The sequence below is a fragment of the Lithobates pipiens genome, unplaced genomic scaffold, assembly GCF_037356315.1.
Source record: "Lithobates pipiens isolate NorthernLeopardFrog02 unplaced genomic scaffold, aLitPip1_a1.2 Scaffold_10, whole genome shotgun sequence".
NCBI lineage: Eukaryota > Metazoa > Chordata > Amphibia > Anura > Ranidae > Lithobates > Lithobates pipiens.
In genome coordinates, this window is record NW_027507686.1 from 163,136,452 (window position 1) to 163,152,210 (window position 15,759).

Below are 15,759 nucleotides of genomic sequence, written 5' to 3' on the forward strand. Positions count from 1 at the left end.
TGGTGTCTTTGCGGTCAAAAACCTCAATACCTGCCGATGAGAGGCACCTGGGCTGCAATTCACGAACAACTACAAAGTCTGTGACATATACAGCACGAGTCAGACATCAGCCCTAATACCAACTCCAGCTCTAACTATGCTGGATTCACAGACCATTACAGTACAGGATCCCTCAGCAACTACATCAGATATACCCCTAGGTCTCTTAACTATGTTGATGATGCCATGAGGCAGTGGGTACACTTCTCCTTATATTCTGGAAATCTCCATGACTGCAAGATTTATGAAACATAGTGAAAAAACACTGTGGCAACCCTAACTAAAATGTATCTCATGGGCAAAACATTGGTATGTTTACTTTACAGTACTCCTTTATAGATTGGGAATTGCAAAACTGATCTCATTGATTATCAGCTGACTGCAGTTAAAGTGGTTCTAAAGGTTGAAGGTTTTTAACCTTAATGCATATAGATGCATATAAGGTAAAAAAACTTCAGTATGTAGCTCCCCCAAAGCCTTCCCTAACACTCACATGAGCCCAATCATGATCCAGTAATGTGCACGAGAGCAGCTGCTATCCTGGGTCTCTGTCTTCTGATTGGCTGAGAGACAGCAGTGACAGCCATTAGCTCCCTCTGCTGTCAATCACAGCACGTGAGGAGGAAGTGGGGGCAGGGCTGATATTCATTCTGTGTGTCTTATGGACACACAGAGCAGGGCTCAGGAGTGAGCATGCACAAGGGTCCCCATAGCAAACAGCTTGCTATGGGGGCCCTTAGAGAAGAGGAGGAGCCAGTAGCACCAGTAGGTGACCTGAGAAGAGGAGGATCAGGGCTGCTCTGTGCAAAACCATTGCACAGAGCAGGCAAGTACAACATGTTTGTTATTAGAAAAAAAAAATCCTTTAATATCACTTTAAGACAATGTGTAAAAAAAGAAAAAAAAAAGATCCCACCCTCATTAAAATACAGTGGAATACCAGAATTCATGAAATCCGGCAAATGGAGAACCTCACCTGATTAAACAGGAAGAGAAATACTTCTGTATGTGGACACCATAGTTTCTATATAAGGATGCCATGACCAACTTCAACTGAAAACCACTGCTGAACATTATTGTGGTATTAACTCCAAAAGCAAAAATATATTATAATAAAATATAATATATTGCATCTTACCAATCTTTAGTGATGGCTGCGTTAGTTTTTTTTGAGTTTTTGAGTTTTTTTTTCCTTTATATCACATGGCGATCCAGCTAGTAACATTTCCAATCTACTGTAAGCGTGTCTGTATGCTTGGTGAATTAGTAAAGCAGATACCTTCGGACAACAGCATTGTCAGTCTGAGGGGAGGGTAGAGTTAGAGTAGAAGATTTAAAAAATAAAAAAATAAATAAAAAGAAAACGAATGCAGCACAGAATTGCTGCAATTTAATGCATTTTTGCTTTTAAGATTATTGTCACTTGAACACCCCTCTGGGATGGGGTGAGCTGGGGGCGGTCCGGGGAAGGCAGAAACCCCCACCCTTCTCCCGTCTCTCCTTTTTTTTCCCTCTTCTTTTTCTTTTCCCTTACTTCTAATGCCTCCCTTCCCATGCTATTATATATACAGTTCTTCTGCCCCTGTATGTATTCACCACCTTTCTTCATCCAAACTGTCCCTCTACTCTTCCGATAAAAAGAAGAAAAACCAGACAAACAGTTAAACTATAAGTTATAACGTTTTCCTACCAGCCCAGTTCGAGACATACTATAGTAAAATGCATGTGTTTAATCAGGGCTTTTTTTCTCAGAGAATAGGTTGTAAGTACTCACCCCTTCTGAGCCACCCTTTGTCTCCGCCCCCTACCCACCTCCGAGCACTGTCCTTTTGTTCCACCCACTACCCACCTCTCAGTACTGGACCTTTAAGAGAATACAGAGCCAAGTATCATGTTGTGGTTCTAGGTATTTTGTATGGATGTTGTTAATGATAACAAGAAAAGCAGTAAAATAGATGCTCTGGAATTAGCAACAATCCCCCCCCCCCCCCCCCCGCAATATTAAATCCTTCCCTGTGACAATAAAAAAAACAGTAAAGTAGATCCCCTGCAATCAGCAACAATAGACTCCCCAACAACAATAGACCCCATGCAACAATAGTTTCCCCAAGCAACAATAAACCCTCCCCACAAAAAAATGCCCCCCAGCAACAATAGATACACCCCAGCAACCAGCATCAATATACCCTCCAGCAGCCAGCAACAGTAGGCTCTCCCTCAACTGAAGATCTCTCCCAGCAACATACGAGCCCCCAGAAACAATAGATCACCCACCAGCAACAATAGATCACATAGATAACCCACCAGCAACAATAGACCTCCCTGACAACAATAGACCCCCAGCAACAATAGACACCCCCCCCCCCCCAGCGAAAATAGATCCCCAGCATCCATAGTTCCTCCAGCACACCAAAGCACCCCTTGCTGTTACATACATTCAGTGCTGAAGGAGCCATTCCCCCCCATGTTACCTGTACTCTGTTATATGTGTGTTAGTCACTTTAACATTTTATGTTTCTCAAACCAGTTATTCATTTTTCTGTTTTCTTCTTCCATAAATAATTTCAAAAAAATAGAGAGAGAAAGAAATGAATTGATGAGCATTATGAATAAGTATGGTATGTTCACAAAGATCTGGGTATCTGCATTTCACCTACATTACCAACTTTAGTAAATAGAAATAATTAATTCATTAACATATTTGTATTGCTGAGAGGTTGGTTGGTATGCCTGGGCAGCTGCTCACACTGACTCTCAAACACTTTTATCCAACAAGGCAACAGATTTGGACTATACCGGTACTAGGTAATTAACAAAACAAACTAGTTAAAATAAATACAATTTAATAAAGGCAAAAAAGAACAATTACAGATAAAAATACATTAAAATATATTCATAAGTACACCACAATTCATGAATTCCTAACGGGTCAATCCTGAGAAAATTTCAGAGGAAAGGGGGTGCACAGAGTTTCCTCGACTAGTTTCGCGGGGGAGTCCGCTTCATCAGGAGGAGGATGATCTATGAAAAAATGTTACATTTAATAAATCATACAAAAACAACAGAGCACAATATCATCGGAAGGGTTCATTTACAATATACAAACATTTTTATGAAGAAAAAGGAGATCAGCTCACCCCCATAATAGAAACAGGATGCAGACAGGAGGTCCCTTTATTTCCCCTGGTGGCGGACACGGGGGATTTGTATTGCTGTTAATGCACAATGAATAAATAAGGTATCTTATAGCTCCATTTATGGTAAAGCGGAATTAAACTTTAAAAGTAAAAAACAGCTGACAGGCAGGTTTTTTATGACAAAAGACATTGGTCTCTTCTGTCATAACTGCTTCTCTCTGCTGGTCAGCATTTGTGTACACTGAGCTGCACATACACAGCTCCACTTGCGGCTGGAGAATAAAAACCTGAAAAGAAAAAGTATTCACTCTCCTCGAAATTTTCCACATTTTCTCTTATTACAACCAAAAACATAAATGTATTTTATTGGGATTTTATGTGATAGACCAACACAAAGTGGCACATAATTGTGAAGTGGAAGGAAAATAATAAATGGTTTTCCAAATTTTTTACAAATTAATATGTGAAAAGTGTGGCATGCATTTGTATTCAGCCCCCTTTACTCTGATACCCCCAACTAAAATCTAGTGGAACCAATTGCCTTTAGGAGTCACATAATTAGTAAATGGCGTCCACCTGTGTGTAATTTAAACTCAGTATAAATACAGCTGTTCTGTGAAGCCCTCAGAGGTTTGTTAGAGAACCTTAGTGAACCAACAGCACCAGGAAGGCCAAGAAACACACCATACAGGTCAGGGAAAAGTAGTGGAGAAGTTTAAAGTAGGGTTAGGTTATAAAAAAATACTCAGAACCGAAAATGGAAAGAGTATGGCACAACTGCAAACCTAACAAGACATTGCCGTCTGTCTAAACTGACAGGCTGGGCAAGAAGAGCAGTTATCAAAGAAGCAGCCAAGAGGCCCATAGTAATTGTAGAGGAGCTGCAGAGATCCACAGCTCAGGTGGTCCACAGTAGTGATGGACGAACTTCCGACGGGACGTTTCGCGAACGCGAAACGCGAACGGACACAAACGTTCGCGAAAACGACCGTTCGCCGCGGGCTCCATTGACTTCAATGGGAGGCGAATTTCGCAAACCTTTAGGTCGAATTTGCGGCCACGGGGTAATTATTAGGGGGTAGCACGTAGTCCCACCACCTGGACAATAGCATAATACATGTATGAGGTGAATTTGGGATCGATAACTACAAGCATTTTTTTTTTATTTGGGAAATTGTTCTGACAATTCAGGACTATGGAGCTAATGAAGGCAATGGAGGAGAGGGAAGGTCAGGGACCAGGGTAGGCAAACAAGAGGGTGCAGGAGATACAGAGCACTGACAGCAGCACCGTAATACAGAGCACTGACATCAGCACCGTGACATACAGCGCTGACAGCAGCTCCGTGACATACAGCGCTGACAGCAGCTCCGTGACATACAGCGCTGACAGCATCTCCGTGACATACAGCGCTGACAGCAGCTCCGTGACATACAGCGCTGACAGCAGCTCCGTGACATACAGCGCTGACAGCAGCACCGTGACATACAGCGCTGACAGCAGCTCCGTGACATACAGCGCTGACAGCAGCTCCGTGACATACAGCGCTGACAGCAGCTCCGTGACATACAGCACTGACAGCAGCTCCGTGACATACAGCGCTGACAGCAGCTCCGTGACATACAGCGCTGACAGCAGCACCGTGACATACAGCGCTGACAGCAGCTCCGTGACATACAGCGCTGACAGCAGCTCCGTGACATACAGCACTGACAGCAGCTCCGTGACATACAGCGCTGACAGCAGCTCCGTGACATACAGCGCTGACAGCAGCACCGTGACATACAGCGCTGACAGCAGCTCCGTGACATACAGCGCTGACAGCAGCTCCGTGACATACAGCGCTGACAGCAGCTCCGTGACATACAGCGCTGACAGCAGCTCCGTGACATACAGCGCTGACAGCAGCTCCGTGACATACAGCGCTGACAGCAGCTCCGTGACATACAGCGCTGACAGCAGCTCCGTGACATACAGCGCTGACAGCAGCACCGTGACATACAGCGCTGACAGCAGCTCCGTGACATACAGCGCTGACAGCAGCACCGTGACATACAGCGCTGACAGCAGCTCCGTGACATACAGCGCTGACAGCAGCTCCGTGACATACAGCACTGACAGCAGCTCCGTGACATACAGCGCTGACAGCAGCTCCGTGACATACAGCGCTGACAGCAGCACCGTGACATACAGCGCTGACAGCAGCTCCGTGACATACAGCGCTGACAGCAGCTCCGTGACATACAGCGCTGACAGCAGCTCCGTGACATACAGCGCTGACAGCAGCTCCGTGACATACAGCGCTGACAGCAGCTCCGTGACATACAGCGCTGACAGCAGCTCCGTGACATACAGCGCTGACAGCAGCTCCGTGACATACAGCGCTGACAGCAGCACCGTGACATACAGCGCTGACAGCAGCTCCGTGACATACAGCGCTGACAGCAGCTCCGTGACATACAGCGCTGACAGCAGCACCGTGACATACAGCGCTGACAGCAGCTCCGTGACATACAGCGCTGACAGCAGCTCCGTGACATACAGCGCTGACAGCAGCTCCGTGACATACAGCGCTGACAGCAGCTCCGTGACATACAGCGCTGACAGCAGCTCCGTGACATACAGCGCTGACAGCAGCTCCGTGACATACAGCGCTGACAGCAGCTCCGTGACATACAGCGCTGACAGCAGCTCCGTGACATACAGCGCTGACAGCAGCTCCGTGACATACAGCGCTGACAGCAGCTCCGTGACATACAGCGCTGACAGCAGCTCCGTGACATACAGCGCTGACAGCAGCACCGTAAGCAGCCCCAGGAGGAAGTCAGCACAGCACAGGGATGGTGTGATCCCCTCATAATAAGAACCCCCAGGAGGAAGTCAGCACAGCACAGGGATGGTGGGAGCCCCTCATAATAAGAACACCCAGGAGGAAGTCAGCACAGCACAGGGATGGTGGGAACCCCTCATAATAAGCAGCCCCAGTAGAAATATGACACCGCTCAACCTCTTCAAAGAGGAGGGTAGGGGCATATAGTACGGTGTGCTTTTTTGGGTCAGGGAAGTGAGCCAAATGAATTAAGAAGGTCTGTGTGCTTGATTCCAAAAATTGTTTATAGACATATACATGGTCTACTGATCACATGTGTTGAATTCCTCCGAGATCCATGCCTCATTCATTTTTAGAAATGTGAGGTAGTTAACACTGTGGTGAGCTAGGCGAGTACGCTTATCGGTCACAATCCCCCCTGCTGCGCTGAACGTCCTTTCGGACAGGACACTGGATGAGGGGCAAGCCAACAGTTCGATTGCAAATTGGGCAAGCTCTGGCCAGAGGTCAAGCCTGCCCACCCAGTAGTCTAGGGGTTCATCACTCCTCAGAGCGTCCACATCGGCCGTTAACCCAATGTAGTCGGACACCTGACGGTCTAGGCGTTCCCTGATGCTGGATCCGGATGACACCTGTCGATGGGTCGGCTGAAAGAATGACCTCATATCCGAAGTCACCAACACATCTTCAAACCGGCCTCTTCTTGCAGGCGCTGTTGGATTGGTACCCGCAAATCCTTCTCTGGGAGTGGGAATTGCTCCTCTGCCAGCGCACGCAAAAGCAGAATGCAGCATTTCTCGAAGCAAGGCCTGGAAGTGCTGCATTCTGACAGCCCTCTGCGACGGCGGTAACATTTCCGCCATTTTGTGTTTGTACCGGGGGTCTAAGTACGTTGCCACCCAGTACTGGTCCTTGACCCTCATGCTTTTTATACGGGGGTCCCTATTAAAACACTGGAGCATGAAGGCCCCCATTTGCACTAAAGTGGAAGCGGTGTGGTGGCCTGGCTCCTGCTCATCATCCAGGATAATGTCGTCCTCTTCATTCTCCTCTCCCCATCCTCGCACAACAGGGATCCCAGAAAGGTTTAAAGCATGCTCTTCTTGCTCCTGCTCATCCGCCCCGGCACCATCCTCCTCTGACTCCTCATCAGACTCCTGTTGTTGACTTGTCTCAGATAGAGTAGCCCCCCCTGGGAATTCATCCAGCATTGCGACTTCCTCATCTTCCCGCTCCTGCTCCTCCACAGCCTGATCAATGACACGACGCAATGCACGCTCCAGAAAGAAGGCATAAGGTACCATGTCACTGATGGCGCCATGGCTGCGACTGACCAGTTTGGTGATCTCCTCAAATGGCCGCAGAAGTCTGCATGTGTCGCGCATGAGCAGCCACTGGCGCGGTGAAAAAAAACCCAGCTCCCCAGAACCGTTTCTTTCGCAGAGTTCATACAGGTAGACGTTAACTGCACGTTTCTGCTGGAGCAGCCTATCAAGCATATAGAAGGTTGAGTTCCATCGCGTCGGGCAATCGCAAATAAGACGTCTGACCGGCAGATGGTGTCGCCGCTGAATGTCAGCAAGGCGAGCCATGGCCGTGTAAGATCTTCTGAAATGGGCCGAGATTTTCCTTGCCTGCCGCAAGATGTCCTGGACCCCAGGGTATTTGACAAGGAATCGCTGCACGACCAAGTTTAAGACGTGTGCCATGCACGGCACGTGCGTGATTTTGCCCTGTTTCAATGCGCTAAGCAGATTGGCACCGTTGTCACACACCACTTTACCAACTGTCAAATTGAGCGGTGTTAGCCACTCATCTGCCTGTGAACGCAAAGCTGAAAGGAGTGCCGGGCCAGTGTGGCTCTTTGCTTCCAGGCACAACAGACGCAGCACGGCATGGCAACGTCTCACCTGGCATGTGGAATAGGTTCTGGGGAGCTTGGGCGGTGCAGTGGAAGAGACGCTAGCAGCGGAAAAGGAGGAGGCAGCTGAGGAGGAGAGGGAGGAGGATGGAGTAGGAGGAGGAGAAGAAGAGTCAGGCCTGCATGCAATCCGTGGCGGTAAAACCAAATCTACACGGGTGCCACGGGTTACATGCTTGACGGCCGTCAGAAGGTTCACCCAGTGGGCAGTAAAACTGATATACCTTCCCTGCCCGTGTTTGCTAGACCACGTGTCTGTGGTCAGATGTATCTTGGCACCGACACTGTGTGCCAGAGATACATTCACTTGCCGCTGAACATGGCCATATAGCTCTGGGATGCCCTTCTCTGAGAAATACTTCCTTCCTGGGACCTTCCATTGTGGTGTTCCAATGGCCACAAATTTGCGAAAGGCCTCCGAGTCCACCAGTTTATATGGCAGTAGTTGGCGGGCTATGAGTTCTGACAAGCCAGCCGCCAACCGTTGGGCAAGAGGGTTATCCGGCGTCATCATTTTTTTACGCTCAAACATTAGGCCCACGGAAGCCTGCCTTTTTGCAGAAAAATGTGAGCTTGGCGTGATGGAAGGTGGAGTGGAGGACAATTGTGAGGAGAGAGGAGAAGGAGAAGTAGAAGACGAGGCTGGACGGTGAGAGCCTGCAGTGTGGCTTTGTGTGTTCCGTTGCTCCCACTGGGCTCGGTGATGGCTGCTCATGTGCCTTCTTAAGGCGGTCGTCCCTAGGTGAGTATTGGGCTTACCGCGACTAACGCGTTGACTGCAAAGATTGCAGATGGCAACGCTATTGTCAGCAGCGGACACGTTAAAAAAAGCCCACACTGCGGAGCCATGTGCCGGTGTCCTGGGAGCGCCAGATGTGACCGTACATGGTCGATGACTCGCTCCTGATACATTTGCAGTCTGCTTTGTCCCTGCTGTGCAATGTAAGTCATTGCTGCTTCTCCTCCCTATCTGCTGGTCCATATCTCCCTCTGAACTCCCCTCCTCTTCCTCTCTTGTGGGCACCCACGTGACATCACTAGACACGTCATCATCAACGTCACCTTCCCCACCGCTATAAGTAGAGTAGGCAGCAACACCGGGGACCAACCTCCTCCTTGGGCTGATCTGGGTACTGGCGTCAGACTGCTGAGTAGCGCTTGTTGCTACCTCCTCTTCCTGATCCAATACCAAGAGTGGCTGCGCATCAGAAATGTCCTCTTGATATGGATCGGAAAATAATTCCAGTGACTCAAGCGGAAGGTATGTGGTGGTGGTGGTGGTGGTCGTGTTGTTGGTGGTAGTGTCTTTGGGGGTGCACATAGCAGAGAGTGAAGAAGAGGGTGCAGATCGAGAGGATGAGGAGGGTGCAGAAGAGTAAGGCTGAGCGAGCCACTCAACCAAGTCTGGTGCATCCTTTAAAGTAATTGAACGCACCTTCTGCAACTTCCCACTTTGGCTCAAGCCTGTTGCTCCTGCCCTACCCCTACCACCCCTGCGGAAGGGCCTGCCTCTTCCTCTGCATGTCATTTTTTAAATGACCCTGTGACAAAACTCTTAGTCCCTATACCGCTGAAGGACTGCTGCAGTATAGGTGAGCGGTCAGCAGTGGTGCACGTCAACCCTATCTATTGTGGACCTATAGCGGTCCTTACAGAACAGCAGACTGTACCGCACTCAAGCCTATGTACCGTAGCACCCTATACCAAGTTACCAGTCCTTATAAGAACTTTTGTGGACCAAGCAGGTTGTGTATTAGTGTTTAGCAGACTGTACGTCAGTCCCTATACCGCTGAAGGACTGCTGCAGTATAGGGCAGCGGTCAGCAGTGGTGCACGTCAACCCTATCTATTGTGGACCGATAGCGGTCCTTACAGAACAGCAGACTGTACCGCACTCAAGCCTATGTACCGTAGCACCCTATACCAAGTTACCAGTCCTTATAAGAACTTTTGTGGACCAAGCAGGTTGTGTATTAGTGTTTAGCAGACTGTACGTCAGTCCCTATACCGCTGAAGGACTGCTGCAGTATAGGGCAGCGGTCAGCAGTGGTGCACGTCAACCCTATCTATTGTGGACCGATAGCGGTCCTTACAGAACAGCAGACTGTACCGCACTCAAGCCTATGTACCGTAGCACCCTATACCAAGTTACCAGTCCTTATAAGAACTTTTGTGGAACAAGCAGGTTGTGTGTTAGTGATTAGCAGACTGTACGTCAGTCCCTATACCAATGAAGGACTGCTGCAGTATAGGGCAGCGGTCAGCAGTAGTGCACGGCAACCCTATGTATTGTGGACCGATAGCGGTCCTTACAGAACAGCAGACTGTACCGCACTCAAGCCTATGTACCGTAGCACCCTATACCAAGTTACCAGTCCTTATAAGAACTTTTGTGGACCAAGCAGGTTGTGTATTAGTGTTTAGCAGACTGTACGTCAGTCCCTATACCGCTGAAGGACTGCTGCAGTATAGGGCAGCGGTCAGCAGTGGTGCACGTCAACCCTATGTATTGTGGACCGATAGCGGTCCTTACAGAACAGCAGACTGTAACGCACTCAGGCCTATGTACCGTAGCACCCTATACCAAGTTACCAGTCCTTATAAGAACTTTTGTGGACCAAGCAGGTTGTGTGTTAGTGATTAGCAGACTGTACGTCAGTCCCTATACCAATGAAGGACTGCTGCAGTATAGGGCAGCGGTCAGCAGTAGTGCACGGCAACCCTATGTATTGTGGACCGATAGCGGTCCTTACAGAACAGCAGACTGTAACGCACTCAGGCCTATGTACCGTAGCACCCTATACCAAGTTACCAGTCCTTATAAAAACTTTTGTGGACCAAGCAGGTTGTGTGTTAGTGTTTAGCAGACTGTGCGTCAGTCCCTATACCGCTGAAGGACTGCTGCAGTATAGGGCAGCGGTCAGCAGTGGTGCACGTCAACCCTATCTATTGTGGACCGATAGCGGTCCTTACAGAACAGCAGACTGTACCGCACTCAAGCCTATGTACCGTAGCACCCTATACCAAGTTACCAGTCCTTATAAGAACTTTTGTGGACCAAGCAGGTTGTGTATTAGTGTTTAGCAGACTGTACGTCAGTCCCTATACCGCTGAAGGACTGCTGCAGTATAGGGCAGCGGTCAGCAGTGGTGCACGTCAACCCTATCTATTGTGGACCGATAGCGGTCCTTACAGAACAGCAGACTGTACCGCACTCAAGCCTATGTACCGTAGCACCCTATACCAAGTTACCAGTCCTTATAAGAACTTTTGTGGACCAAGCAGGTTGTGTATTAGTGTTTAGCAGACTGTACGTCAGTCCCTATACCGCTGAAGGACTGCTGCAGTATAGGGCAGCGGTCAGCAGTGGTGCACGTCAACCCTATCTAGTGTGGACCGATAGCGGTCCTTACAGAACAGCAGACTGTACCGCACTCAAGCCTATGTACCGTAGCACCCTATACCAAGTTACCAGTCCTTATAAGAACTTTTGTGGAACAAGCAGGTTGTGTGTTAGTGATTAGCAGACTGTACGTCAGTCCCTATACCAATGAAGGACTGCTGCAGTATAGGGCAGCGGTCAGCAGTAGTGCACGGCAACCCTATGTATTGTGGACCGATAGCGGTCCTTACAGAACAGCAGACTGTACCGCACTCAAGCCTATGTACCGTAGCACCCTATACCAAGTTACCAGTCCTTATAAGAACTTTTGTGGACCAAGCAGGTTGTGTGTTAGTGATTAGCAGACTGTACGTCAGTCCCTATACCAATGAAGGACTGCTGCAGTATAGGGCAGCGGTCAGCAGTAGTGCACGGCAACCCTATGTATTGTGGACCGATAGCGGTCCTTACAGAACAGCAGACTGTACCGCACTCAAGCCTATGTACCGTAGCACCCTATACCAAGTTACCAGTCCTTATAAGAACTTTTGTGGACCAAGCAGGTTGTGTGTTAGTGATTAGCAGACTGTACGTCAGTCCCTATACCAATGAAGGACTGCTGCAGTATAGGGCAGCGGTCAGCAGTAGTGCACGGCAACCCTATGTATTGTGGACCGATAGCGGTCCTTACAGAACAGCAGACTGTACCGCACCCAAGCCTATGTACCGTAGCACCCTAGACAGACCAAGTTACCAGTCCTGATAAAGAGCTTTGTGGAACAAGTGAGTTGTGAATGATTAGCAGACTGCAGCAGAAGGGCAGCAGTCAAGTATAATATTCTTTCTATATTTGGAAGAAAGAATATTATACGTGTACAAGCCTATTACCGTACCACTGATACCAGTCCTGAAAAGAACCTTTGTGGAACTAATAGTAACAGCAAGTCTTTAAAATTATCCTCACTGCCTGACACACTGCTTCCTGCCTGTCCCTATACAAATTGGCAAAAAAGAGTAGGCTGGAACGATTAGCTGGAACAGCTCTTTTGTGGACCTGATAGTAACAGCTAATGATGATGATGATGATGATGATGAAGAAAGACTAATCTGGCTGAGCTGTCCCTAAAATAGCAGCATACAGCGCTCTGTCCCTTTATCTAAACTGACAAAAGAAACTCAGGCTGCTGACCTAACACCTATACCAGTCCTGAAAAGAACTTTTGTGTACCAAATAGCTAGCGTTTTCTCTGTCCCTACTCCACACAGGATCCTTTCCCTACAGTGACAGAAGAAAGAATGTAAAATGGCCACCGGATCGGGTGTATTTATAGGTTAGGGGGAATGTCCAAGTGTCCATGAGCTGTCATGTCTCAATTGGTTGTCCTGTAACACATGATAAACGTGTCACGAAAGGTTAAAGTTCTTGTATACATTAAACACGTAAGTCCGCCGGGGCGAACGACGGAAAAAGGCGTTCGAACCCGCGGACGGCGAAAGTCGGAAATTCGCCGCGAAACGACCGCCGGGCGAACCGTTCGGCCATCACTAGTCCACAGCTCAGGTGGGGGAATCTGTCCACAGGACAACTATTAGTCATTTACTTCACAAATCCTTGCCTTTATGAAAGAGTGGCAAGAAGAAAGCCATTGTTGAAAAAAGAACCATAAGATGTCCTGTTTGCAGTTTGCGAGACGCCATGTGGGGGACACAGCAAACATGTGGAAGAAGGTGCTCTGGTCAGATGAGACCAAAATGTAACTTTCTGGCCTAAAAGCAAAACGCTATGTGTGGCGGAAAACTAACAGTGCACATCACCCTGAACACACCATCCCCACCGTGAAACATGGTGGTGGCAGCATCATGTTGTGGGGATGATTTTCTTCAGCAGGGACAGGGAAGCTAGTCAGAGTTGATGGGAAGATGGATGGAGCCAAATACAGGGCAATCAAAGAAGAAGACCTGTGACAGTCTGCAAAAGACTGGGGCAATCTTAGAAGAAAACCTGTTAGAGTCTGCAAAAGATTTGAGACTGGAGCGGAGGTTCACCTTCCAGCAGGACAACAGCCCTAAACATACAGCCAGAGCTACAATGGAATGGTTTAGATCAAAGCATATTCCTGTGTTAGAATGGCCCAGTCAAAGTCCAGACCTAATTCCAATTGAGAATCTGTGGCAAGACTTGAAAATTGCTGTTCACAGACGCTCTCCATCCAACCTGACAGAGCTTGAGCTATTTTGCAAAGAAGAATGGGCAAAAGCTGGTAGAGTCATACCCAAAAAGACTTTCAGCTGTAATTGCAGCGAAAGGTGGTTCTACAAAGTATTGACTCAGGGGGGCTGAATACAAATGCACGTTACACTTTTAACATATTTATTTAGAAAAAATTTGGAAAACTATTTATCATTTTCCTACCACTACACAATCATATGCCACTATGTGACTAATAGGAGCACTGACACCACACTGCTAGATAAGATCAATTCATAGGTAAGTCTGCCATAATGTGCCCATATACTGTGCATACTAGTACATTTTGGCACAAAGCTGTTGGGGAGTCCCTTTCTAGAAATGTTTAATTCCACTTTAAGTTATTTAGTTGTTCTGATACAAGCTCATGTTTTCCATTTAAAAACACTCAGCACTTTCTGCTTGAACAATTTTAGTTTCATTCTGCTATTTAGGAGATCCCCGTTTAATCTGCTGAAATTATAGAATACTTATCATTAAATGTAAAAGCAAAATGTTTCACACAAAAAACTCCCTCTGGATTATTCCTTTTAAAAAAAATGTAGAAATCCTTTGTTTGCATATAATTAGACAAAAAAGCTCCCTTTGGGCTTGGAGAAATTGGGGTGACACTGGGCCCATTAGCATCAAAATATTACTCGTTCTATTTGTGTACCTGTTGTGGTCAAAGCATAAGCGTATTTGTAAATTGTTATCAAAGACAGAACCAGGTTTAAATATTTGTGACTGGAAATTTAGTTGCAGGACATTGGTCATTGTAACACGAAAATTTGTGTTGCATTTTTTGCACATCACTCCATGGGACAGCAGGCAGGAAATATTGACTAAACGTAATAAACAAATACCAGCAGACAAGTGTTGGATAATAAAGGCCGCGGTTGTTTATTATTGGTTTCAAACGATTATAAATAAATGAAATCAATGAGATTCACAAATCATATATAAGCTTAAAGCTAACCTAGCCACTACGGCTCAGGCTGCAACACACAATTCCCAATTTATATAACTTTATTAATCAAAACACAAAACAAATAACTAGTCCCCCTTTGCTATTATTATTATAATTATTTTTTAAATTTAAATATAAATATATATACATTTTATTTTATTATTATTATTTTTTATTTTATTTTTATAAACAAAGGTGATCTACCACATAACAGCCGCGACAAAAATAAATAAGAAGGGTGGGGGGTGGGGACACGAACACCACAGCTCCTCTTCTGAGGCGACTGACCCGCTGGCTACGGAACCCCTTTTTATAGCCCTAACTAGCCTAGTTCTATCCAGTTTTTTCCCGGGCTTTTTACACAAGACTTAGGAGAGGTCACCTGTACCCCTCTCTAAGCCACGGGGGCCTGCTATGTTCCCCCTGAGAGCGTCTGGCTCCGAAGGGGGAACTTGAAACCGCTGCTCCCGCCGCTCTCCCATGAGTAAAAGGGGGGGGGGCAAGAAACTGCCTTCCCCTTTTTCCTATCACTCTGAACACTGTGCTGTATTTTCTATATTTCACATAGCTCCACTTTGCACACCATGTTGTACATTCTATACCATACACTGCACCAGTCTGGAAACTGTGCTGTACACCCTATGCTCCAAACTGTGCCATTCTTTACACTATGGTGTATGTTCTATACTACATATTTTTCCCTCTGCACACTTTGATATAAGTGTCATACTCTGCACTGTGCCACATTGTATACGCAGTCATTTCATCATCCTGCGCTGGCCAATGGGGATGCCCACAGACTGGCACTCAGGGACCCAGATCATTAGAGAGGAGGTAAGATTTGTTTTTCTTTAACTGTACACTCAGAGTTGTCACTCAAGTAACATTCTATACTATTCCCTTTAGCTCTTGCCCCGGTAGTTGCAAAAAGTCTGTCATACATGGAGCAAAATTTCACCAGTTCACCAAGGACCAGCACTTCCCACCAAACAGCATGTGCTGCCATGCAATATGCTGCTATCACACTTTGCAGGGATGGATGGATGCTTGAAGAAAGGTCACAATTTCCTCTGATAGGGATTTTCACCTCAAAGTTTAGGGGACACTGTGCCCACTCATTACACCAAATGATACCATCATACAACAGAAATAAGGTATCATAGTTTGGTACTTTTATATAACTAAATGCAGTAGCTAAAAACAGTTCACTAGCAGTATCAAAAACCAACCAGTATTGCAATAAAAACAGCGCT

General features: G+C 47.0%; 1 long non-coding RNA gene across 3 annotated transcripts in view; it reads right to left on the reverse strand.

Moving 5' to 3' along the window:
* Nucleotides 1-2,865: 2,865 nt before the first annotated feature.
* Nucleotides 2,866-15,759, reverse strand: part of LOC143935219 (uncharacterized) — a 98,317-nt gene continuing 85,423 nt past the window's right edge. For 2 of the 3 annotated variants that reach the window (XR_013263474.1, XR_013263476.1), the window contains exon 4: nt 2,866-3,060. This is a non-coding gene — a long non-coding RNA (uncharacterized LOC143935219). Of the gene's footprint in view, nt 3,061-3,176; nt 3,252-15,759 lie in introns of all 3 variants that reach the window. The other variant, XR_013263472.1, reaches the window with a different exon arrangement.